We start from the raw sequence: 11,210 nt of genomic DNA on the forward strand, positions 1-11,210 counted from the left end.
TTTGCTCCTTCTTACCATGTCCTGGCTCTTGGGGAAGACAAATTAGGGAAGACATGCTCCATGCGCTGGTCTCTGGGCCCGTGGGTCTGGACTGAACTCTACTCTACTCTATTTTGGAAAGGCACAATTGATGCAGACAACTCATACATCTGTGTGTAGGCCCTGTCCCCCTTGGGGATCCCATTCCCCTGGAGGCCCCGGGGTGCCATGGGAGACCTCCTGGGTATGGTGTCCTGGAGGGCCAGACAGGGTCCAGGCCCAGAAGGGGCTCCTGACAGTTTTCTGTGCAGCTCTCTGCAGCTAGAGCAAAGCATTCTCTTAGTCACCTGTCACCCCACCCGGGTAATTACCCCTCCTTAGCCCCTCTGCATGTGTCATCTGCCCATGTGGGTAATTAAACTGAACTTGGGGCTGATGACTGGGGCTGCATTGCATCACATCGGCCTTGGCCCCAGTGCAGACTGGGAGAACTAGATCTTCCAGACACCTGGGGCGAGTGGAAAGCCAGGGCACCCGGCACTGGGAGGAGGGGATTGATGGTTGCACAGGAGGGCTCTCTGGCCTTCCTCACTCTTCACTCCAAAACTGGGACCAGAGCAGATGGGGCCATGGTGATTCTAGCCATGGCTGTGGCTAGTTGGCTGGTTAGTCCTGTGGTTGGCCTTGAAGCTTTAATCTTGGTATACCAGGGCCTGTGGTTTGGTATTGAACCCAAGCAGCCTTGGGCAATCTTCAGACTCCAAGGTGTGGGCTGAGGCCTAGGAGGGAAGGCTGGGTGCAGGGAGCAGGTCTTTCGAATCCTGGCTTCTGAAAGACTCTGCCACAAGGGGTCAGAAGGTAACCCCAGACTAAGAAGTTTAAATGAATGATCCAGAAAAGAGGGTTCCTGAGGTTCTTTCTAGTTCTAACGTTCTGTAAATCTGATGGTGAACATCTCCCGAGCACTGAGACTACGTAATGGCTCTATGCAGGTCATGCTGGTTCCTCCTCCTATGGCTCCGTGAGGTGGGTCCTCTTCACAGCAATATTTTTTTGCGATGGGGGTATTGGTGAAAGCAATTTAGTTATTAAGTAATTCCTGACTGGCACATAGTAGAGATTCAATAAAGACTTGACTGACTAACTGATGGCTTGGATTTGTATTAGACATTGTGAGGGGGTTGCTAAAGAGTGATAGCCAGGGGCACCTGGGTGGCTCAGTTGGTTAAAGCCTCTGCCTCCTCCTGCCATGATCCAGGGTCCTGGGATCTAGCCCCACGTCGGGCTCTCTGCTCAGCGGGGAGCCTGCTTCCTCCTCTCTCTCTGCCTGCTTCTCTGCCTACTTGTGATCTTTGTCTGTCAAATAAATAAATAAAATCTTTAAAAAAAATAAAGAGTGATAGTCATCAACCAGTGAGTACTTACTGAGTGTATATCGTGGACAAAGTATTGGCCAGTCTTGGAAGGGAGACCAGCCTTCTTTGGATTTCTAGATGTTGGCAATTAGTTCAGATCAAAGTCATACTGTCCAAATTGAATGAAATACATTGGGAAATAATAGGAAATATATATCTTGGTCTCTTGCCTTCAGTGTCTGACTATAGGATTCCTGAAGCCCCTGTAAACAAGGGTGGTAGGAGAATCTTTTGTTCCCATATTTAGTCTCCGATCCTGGTTCCTGACACAAAGCTCCCTAAGACCCTTGGAATTTCCTGGGTGATAAGACCATCTTTTGTTCTAATGAGGCAACTCTGGGTGGGCTCCTCGATGAGGGCTGTTTGCCAGAAAGGCCAAGCTATTATTAGAACGTATCTGTTCTTCTCTAGGGAGGAGAGAGGGGCTGGAATTGGAGGTAATAATTAATCATGCCTAAAATCCCAAAGTATGAGTTTAGGGGAACTTCCACGTTGGTGAACACATCCATGTGCTGGGAGGGTGAGGTGCCCCAACTCCACAGGGCTGGAAGCTTCTGGGCTCAGGAACCCCCTCCTAGACCTCACCCTATGTATCTTTTCATCTGGCTGTTCATCTGTATCCTTTTTCATATCCTTTAATAAACTAGTAAACATTACTGTTTCCCTGAGTTCCATGAACCAATCTAGCAAATAATTGAATCTGAGGGGAAGGAGGTCACGGGAACCTCCAATATGCAGCCACATTGGTCAGAAGCTGTGAGTAACCTAGAGTCCTACTACTTCTGATTGGCAGCTGAAGTCAGGGTGGGAGGGTAGGGGCTTCTCGTGGGACCAAGCCTTCAACTTATGGGATCTGCTGCTATCTCCATGTAGCTAGTATCAGAATCGTGTTAAATTGTAGCACACCCAGCTGTTGTCACAGAATTGCTTAGTGCGGGGGGCGGGGGGTGAGAATCCCACATATCTGGTGTCAGAAGTGTTATGAGTGTGGTGGTAAGGGAGAAATACAGAACGAACAGTTTTTCCCAACACAATTATCTTAATCCAGCTAGAGAGCAGTAAGTTTGCAATGCTTGATGATTTGGACTTTGTATATATATTGAAAAGTTCCAAAATCCAAGACTATTGAAAAAACTAGGATGAAGAGGAAAGTTGTATGACACACACACTACCGTTTTAATTGTGTTATCTCCTTTAATCCTATAACTCCATGGGACAATAATGGGATATTATAACCCATGGGATGGGTATTATTATTCCCTCTTTTCTACAGATGAAGAAACAGATTCAGAGAGTAAATTTGTAAGTAATCTCATGAGAATTCCAACCTAGGATGTTAACCTTTTTTTCTTAACCGTAGTCTACACTCTCTCTTTTTTTTTTTTAAGATTTAATTTATTTATTTGACAGAGAGATCACAGGTAGGCAGAGAGGCAGGCAGAGAGAGGGGGAAGCAGGCTCCCTGCTGAGCAGAGAGCCTGATGTGGGGCTCAATCCCAGGACCCTGAGATCATGACCTGAGCCGAAGGCAGAGGCTTTAACCCACTGAGCCACCCAGGTGCCCCTCTTTTTTTTTTTTTTTTTTTTAAGATTTACTTATTTATTTGAGAGAGAGAAAGCAAGAATGGGGCGTGGGTTGGGGTAAGGGATAAGGGAGAGGGAGAGAGAATCCCAAGCAGACTCCACACTGAGTGTGGAGAGATCACAACCTGATCCTAAACCAAGAACTGGACACTTAAGCAACTGCACCACCCAGGCGCCCTGTTCCACTCTGCATTCTTAACATGATGTTGTATTGCCTTATAGATAAGGAGCTAGCTTAGCACAGAAAACCAACCACAGAGAAAATTGCAAGCTTGTCTATACAAAATTGTCAAGTAACAGTTTCCAAGAATCTCTGAGAAAACAGACCTTATTTAAAGCTTCATGAATTTTCTGGAAGACTAAATGACCGCTAAGATTTCTATGAGAATGGCACTGAATGGGGAGACGGTCTAGAGGAGCACCAAGTAGCATTAAAAGCAGTTTCAGAAGGTCAAATCGATTGGATTCAAACCCCATTTCCAGCATTCATTAGCTGTGTGGTTTCAGGCAAATTATCCTTTTTGAGACTCAGTTGCTTCCTCATCTGTAAAATGGGAATAAAAATAGCTATTCATAAGGTTGGTGTGGCAACTAGCTAAGATGCTGCACATAAAGAGGGTTCAATATACATTAGCTATTCTTTTCTGGTAGCAAAGTCCTAAGCTGAGGAGGGTAAGGGTAGAGGGGAAGGTCCATGAGGACAGGACAATGTTGAGCTTCTCCTGCTCTATTTTAGTGGCCTGAGCAGTCCTGGGAGCACAATAGGTGCACAGGAAACAATTGCTTACAAATGTATAAAAACGAAACAAGATTTTAGGGGCTGAGTGGACTTTGATTTGCTAAATGGAAGGGAACACATCCCAGCAAAATGATCCATGCACTAACCTTAGGTGGTGGGCCTGTCTTCTGTTTTTACTCAAGAAAGGGGTCTAGGAGTTACTCTGGTTTTGGGTGCAGCCTTCTCGTGGGTGGTCCAAAAGGCAGTCACAGCCCAAAGGCTAGTGGAATCTGGATGTTTTCAGGGATGATTCTGGAGATCTTCCAGAAACCTCGTCCTGGCCTACCTCAGTGTTTCTATGATTAAGGGGGCATTAGCAGGAACTAGCAGGAACATCAGGAGCCCTCCATGTGGGCAAACTAAGGCTGAAAAGAAAAACAATATAAACTCATAACACCTGGAAAGCTGAGCCTGAATTCTGATGTCTTACAAAAGGGCAGCTAGGAGAGCTCTGAGGTGTGGCATGAAGACAACTGTAGGGAGACCTGTTTGTGTAGTTCAAAGCTTCTAGTAATAATGTCGGATGTTCTTAGAGTACTGCAGAGTTTCCTAGGGGCTGTTTCACGGTACCATTTGGTCTCTGGGGGGCAGGGAGAGCACACCTTATCTGTGCTGGATTGCAGTCGAGAGAATTCAAGTGAAATGATTGGCCAAGGTTCCCCTTCTGGGAAGTGGCCAAGACAGGGCTGGACCTGGGTCAACATGCATTGTCCTTCAGGAGGGCTATAGGTTGTCAATAGGGACAGGTTCAAGGTAAATATTCAAACCTGCATGAATTGTATGTTGTTCATAGTTATTAAGGACCTCTCAGGCTGTTCGGGACGGACTATTAACATTGTGAAGTGGGGTCGTGGAGGTCCTTTGGCTGCAGCCAGACTTAGTCAAGCCACTGCTGGGACTTGGAGCCTCTCTGGGCTTTCCTGAGACTGTTAACCTATTCTTCCTACCTTGGATATCCTAAGGACTAGATGAGATAAACAAAGAGAAAGCACTTTGCAAATGTGATTATTCAAAGTCCTAACATCTGTGTGCATAGGAAAAGCCCCATATTCCTTTAGATTAATCTGTTCTAAACTGAGAAGTCTTTTGAGAGCCAAAAAAGCAGAAAAGCTCCTGTTTAGGAATGGAATAATGGGGCCACCTGCTCACATACCTGAAGTCTCTCATGTTAACTAAGTTTGAAGTCTGGATAACTTCGTATCTTTTTTTAATGATTCACATTGAAAAGCAAAAAATTCAAAATGCGTAACATTCCCCTTTCACGGAGCAGACAATATAAACGTGTATCTCTCAGTGACAGTTGGCAAAACACGACTGATTAATCTGGAGACCTACGGGGGTTCACCTTCAGTGACTTCCCACTTTTCATCTGCTCTGATAAAAACACATCTGGGGGCGCCTGGGTGGCTCAGTGGTTAAGTCTCCGCTTTCGGCTCAGGTCATGATCCCAGGGTCCTGGGATCGAGCCCCGCATCGGGCTCCCTGCTTTGTGGGAGGCCTGCTTCTCCCTCTCCCACTGCCCTTGCTGTGTTCTCTCTCTCTCTCTCTCTCTGCCAAATAAATAAATAAATAAATAAAATCTTAAAAAAAAACCACATCTGGAACAGCTGAAAAAATGAAGCTAGGAGAAGAATTGCATCAAAATATTTTTTAAAAAAATACTCTGGGTTGTAAAGAATGCGAAGGTTCTGACAAGAATGCACAAACTTAACATGTTCCACTTTATTATTAACCAGTGTATTGATATTTAAGAACATTTAAAAGCATAATGACCCATTATATGTTTCTATTACCGCTAAGGTCTTCCTGGTAAGAGCAGAGAAGTGGCGGCTGGAAGCGGGGATTTGAGCATTAGTTCTATCCCTTATAAGCTGTTGACGCAGGGGAGCTTATTACTTTGAGTCTTTGCTTTTTTGTTGCAAAAAAGGGAGAGTAAAACTAATAGTGTGCAACTGTCTTCTGAGGATAAAATAAAATAATACCTGTCTGTTTCAAGTGCTTTGCAAATGTTTTTATTGTCTGGTGTTTTTGTTATTTTTCACCATGACTATATGTATATAGCTTCGACTCAGAATTTTCATTTATTGCCCATTGTAGCTATTTTTGCTTTCTGCCTGGTTTCTGATAGGTCTTCTGCTCCTGTCTCTCTGGACAACGTTTGGGGTTATTTTCTTCCTCCTCAACCTGTGACTCTGTTTCTGTCAGATCGCGGTTTCTCCGTTCTTTGGCCAGGACCTCCAAACCACCTGATGACCTGTGTCGGCTTTCTTTTCTTGTGCCAGATCTCTCTACTTAGAGATCAGTAGGTTCTCTAGACTTGAAAGGGACCTTGCTTTCAAAAAGCTGAGCTCTGGGGGCCTGGGGAAGAAGTTGCTTAGAAGTCAGAGAGCTGCAACAGAGGCTCAGCCCTGAGTCTTAGCCCCGGGCTTTCTCCACCAAACTCCCAGCGAAGGACCCTTCTATTTGGGCTTCAGATTCAAAGCACACATCTTAATCCTCTCCACACCTGCTCAGAGCACTATTTGTTGTTCCACCAAACTTAGAGGTTATAATCCTATCATAATGGCTACTATTTATTGGTGGGTACTATGTACCAGGTCTTGTGCCGAATGTTTTATATAAATGATATCCCTGCATGGACATAAATACTTTATTTGAGAGGAACACTTATCCCCATTTTACGGGTGAGGAAGCTGGGGTGCTAAATTATTAAGTAACTTGCCCAAAGAGATATCCTAAGGTAGGTACCTGTAAGAGTTGTGATTCCGTGACCATCTGATCTCCAAGTCCACTCCACAGGCCACTCAACACTCACTTCTCTGAATGCTCCTTCCCTTTCAGCCTATCAAGCTCCCACAACAGCCCCAGAATGCCAGGCTATGTTACTGTCTGTCTTTCTAGGACCTTCTGGAATCTCCCTATCTCCTCCGAAAGCCTTTCTTAGATGGACCAGAGGGGAGTGAAGACATTGCTGTCTGAATGTGGGAGTCTTGTGCTCACTGTAGTATGCTTCTGGCTCAGCCTCACTTATTCTGTGCATGTTTGACTCCAGCTATGTGTAGGTGGCCTCGTGGTTGCCTCTGCTGGACTTAAGCCCCCCGTGGCTGTCCCCAATGCTGGTCTGTCTGCAGTGGCTCCAGTTCTGTGGGAATAGGAGCAGCCCAGTGGGTAATTCCAGTGAACGACTGGTTGGTTTTATCTGAAGGAGGAGCCCGTGTAAATAAGGCTGTGGGGACCCCGGCTCTGAGCCCATACTTCCGGAGGGCCCCCATGTCTGTGGGGCTGGTCTTGGAGAAATCCATGGGGGTGAGGGGACTTGAAACCAGCTCACACCAGGAGCAAGAGAAGAAGGGGTTGTGTTCAGGTGGGAGAGAGCAGACTCGCGGGCTCCCCAAAGTCGCCCTCGAGTAAGAGAGGGCAGTCATGAGGATGTGGGATTTGACGTTTGCGGACGTCCCCAAGGAGGGGAACTGGGAACTACAGAGAAACGGGTGTGGGCGAATCACGAGGAAGCCCAGCTGTGTCAAATTCTTCTTGGGAAACAGGTGGCATCTAAAGAGTCAGAACCATCCCCAGATGGTGGTGTTTCCCACTCCTGGGAGCCATCTGGGTACAGCTGGGCAGCTACCAGGTCAGGGTGTCCCAGAGGGGCCACCTGGGAGGCCTTGGCAGCACTTGGCCACCTAGGAGACCCTGGGAGGCAGGGCTAGCCTCCCATTGTCCAGTGCCCACTGTCCACTGTTCAACGGTGGGGAAGGGAGCCCTAGCGTGTGCTGAGGGTGTCGCGGGTCCACCAGAGGCTTCTAACCTAGTTTATCCCATCTAGTCATAGATTTTTGGTGATGCCATGAGCACAATGACAATTACAGGGAGAAGAGCAGGGCTTTGTTCCTCTCTGTCCCCTGCTGGTGCCCAACAAGACAAAAAGGGGCAATAAATCCCACGACTAAGAGAAACACTGGCTCCTGGGTTTCCGGTTCTAGGCTCTCAGAGGTGCAGACCCGCTGTGGGCTTATCAGGGGGTCCTTTGGCCAACCTCAGGCTTCCCGCCCATGTTTATTTTCTAGCTTCCCCTCCTGGCTGTGCCTGTCCTTCCTCCCTCTCCTGTCCCCATCACCCAGATGCGAGGCCCAATATCTGCCTGAAAGAGGAGCCACAGAGTTGCCTCACCAGCAGAGGCCCCTGTAAGCCTTCCTTAGCACTGTCTGAGAGGCCCCTGGGGACCAGGGACTTGGTTTAGTCTTATGGACTGTTTCTCTTGGCTTGAAAAACAATACCTCCACCCTACCTGGCCTCCCTTTACAATTTCCAGGAGCACATGACAGACGCCTGGTGTGGGCTTAGGGCAGTGGCTCGGCTGCTCTGTGCTGGGAGAGAGGCTTAATGCCTAGGAGGCAGGGAGGGCAGGCTCTGGCTCCTGGGCTTTCTCCTGCTGACTCTCCCCTTGAGGGTGGGCTCGGTGTCTCCGCTCTGCCCTGCCTGGCCTCTGAATGGGTGTCTGTGTCTGGCCCCCTCAGGCCAGGAGGGAAGCCCCTCTGGGGTGTTCTGAGTGATGGAGAAGCTCGGAAGTGGGGTGCAAATGGGGGGAAGGGAGCTCAGGGGCTCCACGGAGTGAGCTCAGGAGATGATCTGGGAGCGAAGCCGATGAAGGAGGATTCAGGAAAGAGAAGCTTCGATGACAAGGTGGTGGGAATGGAATGGGCAAGAACCCTGTTTCCATCTGGAGCCCCAGGAAGGAGTTGGTGGTGGCAGCTGGAGCAGTCATGACAGCAGAGAGCTGGGACTTTAGGCTCAAAATAGGAGTGAGGTTTCTGTCGCTCCTGGCTTTCTTCCTCTGGCTGCCTCGAGGCCCATGCTCGTTTGCATGGCAGATGTATTTTTTATGAAAAACTCCACTTTGGATGGAAAAAGCAGGAGGGGGGCAGTGACCAGGTATGAATGGGCCAGGTGGTCCACCTAAGGTCCCCACTGGGGGTCAGGAAAAGGTAGGGTAAATGGACATGTGGGCCTAGGGTGCTGCTGCTGGCCTCCAGGTGGAGGGTAGTCGTGGGCCAGGGAAATAGAGGGAGAGGGCAGGGAATGAGGCCAGAGGTAAGGAAGCAGGAATAGCATAGATATGTTTCTCCTTCCATCCCGGGAGACAAGCGAGGGCAGATCCTAGCCAAGTTCAGGTACCACAGTCAAGGGCAGGGGCAAGCTGTGCTGCAGGAAGGGTCCAGGTCTTATGCCATCCTAGCCCCTTCCCTCTGGAAATAAAACTATCAGCAAAGAATTTGATTCCTCAGTGTTTCACTTCTGCCCCAGCCTGAACACATGTGCGGTGAGTTCTTCCAATACAGGCTCCCTGCCTTTCTTGCCCAGTAGCTGCTGTGGGGCCTGGGGCTGAGCAGCCAAGGCCAGCTGCACTGAGCTGAGGATGGCAGGGATTCCATGTGGGCTGGTGGCTCGGTCATCGAGGATGCTGGGGTAGCCCAGCTTGTGTCTCTAATGAGATAGCAAGAAAGAAAACTGACATTTCTTCAGGGCCTACCTGGGGCTGGACACATTCTCTGGTCTGGCATGTCATCGTCTCTTTTCAGATGTTCAGTCTGAAAACATCCAAGTTCATGGAGCTGGTCTTCACCTCCGAGTTGGGGTTTTCATCCGCTCCCATTGCCCCAGAACCCCAAATCTGAGCTCTTCCCAGAAGTTGGTGGGACCTTTTGGGGAGAAAGGTGGAGAGTGATCCTGGGAGGTCAGTGGTCTGTCTGGGGGATGGAGTGATGAATGCCAAGGTTCAGCCATGGTTTCATAGCTCTCTCTGGTGGCCAGAGTGGGGCTGGGTGCTCCCCTGGAGAGAGGAGGCATCACCTCAGGACTAGATGATCATGTGGGAGTGGTCCCTCTGCCACGGCATGCTGGTCAAGACAGCAGGAAGGGGACGTGGCCTGCGGCTAAGTCCTGCTCTCTTGGAGAACCAGGAATGTGACCTCGAAAATAACTCAGGATTGGAGAACCCCGGGGTCCCTATCTGGGCCCTCCAAAAGTTCTGTCCTCCCTCCTTCTGCCTCGGGATTAGGTTTCCCTCAAGATACCTGAAGCTGGAGTTGGCAGCTTCCATTCTGAGCTAGAAGTTTCTCTTTCCTCCCATGTAAGTGGGGAGAATAGAGGTCACTTCCTTGAAGTCTTTGCTCAAGGGTCATGCCCATGAAGGGCTCCCTGACCTCCCTGTTTCAGACTGGAAGTTTGCCCCCAGTCTTCTTGCTCCCCTTGCCTGCTTTTTTTCTCTGTAGCACTTCTCACTATTATCTATCTATCTATGGATCGATCGATCTGTCATCATTTATCTGTTTATTTTTGTCTGCCCAACTCTACCCCAGTGCTAGTGCCTCAGGAGAGGGCTATTTGCCTGCTTTGTGCCCTGTGTCCCCTGCACCTAGAGCAGCGCCAGGCCCATCAGAAGCACTGGGATATTTGTTAGGTGAAGGAGTGAGGGACAGATGGATAGCATTGTCATGAAGATGGTAGGCATTGCTGTATGTTGAGCATTCGGCAGGAAATCCAGCCCCTTATCGCTGTTGTCGCTGCTGTTTGCTCCCTGTGACTTCTGCCAGTTCTGTAAAATGAGAGGACCGGGGGCGCCTGGGTGGCTCAGTGGGTTAAAGCCTCTGCTTTCAGCTCAGGTCATGGTCTCAGAGTCCTGGGATCGAGCCCCACATCGGGCTCTCTGCTCGGCAGGGAGCCTGCTTCCCCCTCTCTCTCTGCCTGCCTCTCTGCCTACTTGTGATCTGTCTGTCAAATAAATAAATAAAATCTTAAAAAAAAAATGAGAGGACTGAAGCACTAGACGGTCTCTGGGCTTCCTCCAACCTGTAAAAAATCTGCCGTTCTATGGCCACGGTGCCCCCAAATGCTCAGTCACACAAGTTCTTCCCAAAGCTCACCTGAAACACCTCAGCAGCAGCTCTGCTGGGTTTGGGGGTGCTGAGCACCGCTAAGGGGCAGCGCTTCCTCTGTTTCTTTTGGCTCTGAGGATCAGAACAGGGCCTAGCTGGGGGACCATGAGTCAGCTCACAGTTTCCTAGAACGGTTTCCATTCAGATACTTCTATGTTTTATTTTAATTGGCTTTTGATGTGTTGTTTCATAACGTTTTATTGTTTTCCGTAGAGGAAATTCATTATGGGTATAATTAGAGGTTATTTGATTTTAATTTCTTTGGTAAGAGTTTTCATAGAATAGAGTTCAGAAAATGAAAATTTTGCCATGTGCCTTGATTTGGGATTTGGACACATGGTCCTTGGAGATGAAGGTTGACACCATCCTGCCCTGGGTGGGGCTCTGGTCCCTGGCCTTGGACATTCCGTTTGGGAACAGGGTCCTGCCTCAGAGGGCCCCGGGAACATCTGTTTTAGGTGCTCAGGTTGACTGGCCTAAGACTGTCCACACAGGGCCTCCATTTTTCCTCTCAGAATG

This window comes from Martes martes, assembly GCF_963455335.1.
Source record: "Martes martes genome assembly, chromosome: 10".
NCBI lineage: Eukaryota > Metazoa > Chordata > Mammalia > Carnivora > Mustelidae > Martes > Martes martes.